The sequence below is a fragment of the Cebidichthys violaceus genome, unplaced genomic scaffold, assembly GCF_023349555.1.
Source record: "Cebidichthys violaceus isolate CVI_PGR_0920_01 unplaced genomic scaffold, fCebVio1.0.p SCAF_128, whole genome shotgun sequence".
Lineage (NCBI taxonomy): Eukaryota > Metazoa > Chordata > Actinopteri > Perciformes > Stichaeidae > Cebidichthys > Cebidichthys violaceus.
Genome location: NW_027176294.1, coordinates 251,251 through 255,204, shown reverse-complemented (window position 1 = coordinate 255,204; position 3,954 = coordinate 251,251). Strand labels below are relative to the sequence as shown.

The 3,954-nt window shown below is 42.1% G+C and overlaps 1 long non-coding RNA gene across 1 annotated transcript; it reads right to left on the bottom strand.

Moving 5' to 3' along the window:
* Nucleotides 1-1,111: 1,111 nt before the first annotated feature.
* Nucleotides 1,112-3,483, bottom strand: LOC137870056 (uncharacterized). The gene is made up of 3 exons (XR_011102671.1): nucleotides 3,302-3,483; nucleotides 1,455-1,769; nucleotides 1,112-1,361 (listed from the first exon to the last, which is right to left on the bottom strand). It is a non-coding gene; the product is annotated as an uncharacterized lncRNA (long non-coding RNA).
* Nucleotides 3,484-3,954: the final 471 nt, after the last annotated feature.

Here is a 3,954-nt window from a genome sequence, read left to right as displayed (position 1 = left end):
ACCTGAGGACATCAAACAAGTGACTTACTTCTTCGTGCTCGAAGCAAGAACAGGCACTCCGTGCATCTTACCAGGGGGCACATCGTATTGCTAAGTTAAAGAAGCCCCACACCACTGCAGAGGACCTGATCTTACCTGCAGCCATGGACATGGTGAGAGAGGCTCAATCAATAGGGGAGCAACTGAAAACTATACCTCTGTCAAATGACACGATAAGTAGGAGAATTGAAGACATGTCGGATGACATCAAACAACAGACCACAGCTCCAATTAAGGCAAGCGGTCATTTTGCATTACCAATGGACGAATCTACTGACGTAACAAACAAATCAGTTTTACTGGTTTACGTGAAACATGTGTGACGGGGACTGACAGGAACTATTTCTCTGCACAAGAGAACTCCTACTACTACGACTGCAGAGGACATTTTCAGCTCAGGTTCAAACTGCACCATCTTTACATTAAATACATTTCAGAAGTTGAAAATGTTCCTCGATTTGGGTCGCGGCTTGTCATTAAGGGGTGATGGTGGGTCCCGCAGCCAGACCAGTTGAGAACCACTGGCTTAAAGTAAGTGAGAGTAAAAAAAACAAAAAAAACACTGATAGTGCCTTCAGTTTGAGCTAATTCAGTTTTGTGTATTTGTCCAAACAATTTGTTTACTTATTAACTTTTGGTTTCATATTATTTCAGAAAGTACTATTTCTTATGTTAAAAGGTTTCTAATTTGTGTTATTGCTGTTTTGTTTCTTGTCCCCCAAAAGGGTAAATATGATTTGAACATTGTAAAAAGCAGTCAGTAAACCTTTATTTTCTTTTCATCCCAAAAAGTTGTCTGTGGTCACTTATTTAAAATAGAGTGTGGTCTAAGTGTTTACATCTATTAAGTTTGACAGTTTATTAAGTTTATTAAGAGCGTAATATAAATAATCTAAATTTCACCCAAATCAGGTAAACCTTGGTGGTAGCTACCTTAGGATACCAAACACCCCATCATTCCAGTTTAAAGGGTAACTTAGGTCTACTCTCTATAGAGTGTTGGGGTGCTACATAGATGATGTCACTGATGGGCTTACCTGAGCAGGTGAGATCCAGGATGGAGGAAGAGGAATATGATATTAAACAATCTCTCAGAGCAGATCCAGAGTGAACACAGTGAGAGTTGATCCTCCACACAGATCTCCATGAGGACTCCTTTATCTGTCTGATAGAAACAGCAGAGCCACAGTCCAGATCTCTACAGGCAACAGCTGCTTCCTTCAGGTTCCAGTAATAGTCATCTACTGGTCTCCAGTCTCCTTCATGTTTCACCTCCAGTGTTCCTGCACAGCAACTGGCTCCTCCCACCAACCTGACAGGTTCTGAACAGAAACAAGAGAGTCGTCAGTAAAAGAACAAAGTGAGTTTCAGTAGAACAGAAATGAACCAGATCAAAGCTGCAGCTCCTCTTCTACCTGAGCAGGTTAGTCCAACAGCTTTGCCAGGTGAGCAGGTGTTTCTATCTGAGCCTGAGCTTCTACAGTCCAGGAGAGCAGACTCATGGCCTCCACACTGGAACTCTTTGGTCCACATTGGAGCCTCCACTTCTCCATAGAGCACCCCCTGGAGGACTGAAGGAGCCCCACAGCCAAGCTCCCTACAGACCACCTCTGCATCCTGCTGGTCAAAGTCATCTTCACACACTGAGGACCACCACTGGTTAGACTGGTTAGACTTCACCTCCAGTCTGCCTGAGCACAGACTAGTCCCATTCACCAGCCTGACAGAGTCTGGAGAGATGATAGAAGATGAAAGAGAGAGAGAGAAAAGACACCAGACACTAAATAACAAGATGTCATGAAACAACAATTCAGAGACACAATTTAATAATACAATAAGTCAATCATATTTATCATAATAATATGCAATATTTATCATAATACATCATGACATAATACTGGTTCAATGCATACGTTGTATTGACTGAGGAGTTTTCATAAGTACATATGACATAAGTAGAATGGGTCACAATGGTAAAAACTAAAGTAAGTGGATCAGACACGAGGTCTAGACCAGTGGAGCGCATCCAGTCCATCTGACTGGTTTCAAGTCGATCATGAGAAGCTCAGTCCTAAACATGAATCATGAAATGATGTGTTGTGCTTCTGTTGTGCTCGCTCCGCTCTAGAACGGTGTAACCACACAGGTGTCCTATCCTGCCAGATACAGTTCAACACGAGGGTGACAACACATCACATTACACACATTAAGAAGTTATCAATGAACACAAACACACTTTTACATGAAGGCTACTATGAACAACACTTTAACAACTTCAACAACCATCAATAACAAACCACTTTAAAGCTTTGGCTTGTGGTGCATGCTGGGTAATGTGTAGGAGGCCACTTCTGGTTCTGAGAAGTGAAGTCAGTGCTTCATGTGTTAAAGCTGCATTCTCTCTAATGACCACCAGGGGGCGACTCCTCTGGTTGTATAGAAGTCTAGTCTAAAATGACTCTACTTCTCTCTTGATTTATTCCCTCAGTAAACATTGTAAACATGAGTTTATGGTCTCAATCTCTAGTTTACAGTCTTCTTCAATACAGCATGATGTTCATTTAGTACATTATGCTCCATTTAGAGTCAAACAGACCATAAAGCAGGGGATGCTTGAGGGCGGGGCTACACAGTGACTGACAGGTCTCTACCACAGCGTCGTCGTCTCACAACTTTAACCCTTTCAGTGTGTTTTCACTTCATGAAAGTTAATTGTAATATTTTGGTTGCATAACAATTGTAACATTGACTGGGAAGGACTGTATAATTTGACTGGTTTATTTCAATTGTGACCACCAGGGGGCATCTATCAGAATGCACTCCAGTCAAGATGTTCCGTAGAGATGTTTATTGACAGTTGTCAAACAAGCAAGTGTGTGGTTCTGAAACAGATATACATGAAATAATAATTAGTAAAAAAACTCTATATAAATAACATGTTGTACCATACAAGTCCACAGTGCAACTCCACATGTCAGCATAGATGTTTAGTAGATGCCTAATATGAACTACAACCAGAAATAAGAGTGTAACTATACTAAGGCATCATTTCTGCAACCTTTGTACAAACATCACTTTGCTAGTAAGAACATGCAATGATAAAGGTAACATGCTGAATAGGCTGTACATTGTATCTCCTACGGTCGTCACTTAGCAAACAACAACGAACGAGCGGCTAAATAGACGAGACTAGATTGCCGTGCAAATGACAGAAGATAAACCTTATGGTGAAATACAACCAACACCGAACTTTGTTACTTACTGGTTATTTACACGCACACAGTCTTGAAAGTGTAACTCCGAACAGCCACATAACACACTTCAATCTAGGTACAGACACGGCCGTCATTTCGCGCCGCCACTCTCGTCAGAGCCTTTTCACCAATTTACTGCCGGTGATATTAGTCCGCGAGCAGCTAACTGCCGTCCTCTTCCGCAAGGGACGTAGTGCGGTTTCTGCTCGGCTGCTTCTCCGAAACTCGTCTAAAGAGGTCGTCCTTCGTCACAACAATGGTTGTACTGAGCTTCACCCTCTCGTGCCACTTCTGGTTGCAAAAAAATAAGATGGCGACGTCCAACAACCTAAATTTGAGGTTTGTAAATGATAGTCCAGAAACCATTGGATGACGTCACAGTGACTACGTCTACTTCTTATAAACGGTCCATGGCTCTGTCCTGTTGTTGCTCGGCATGTTGGGAGTCGTGGTCACAGTGTCGGTGACAAGCTGGAGAAGTTTACAACTGTCCATGTGATCAACCAGCTAGCTAAGTTAGCTCAAAACACAAAGATCAAAGATCATAAAGTTAACATATTTAGTCAGACTGGGAGGAGAATTCTTTTCATGTTTACTGAGATTCAAACAGCGTCTGTCTTGTCTGCAGTGTGAGCGTGGTCTTACCAAAGTAGGGCACTTT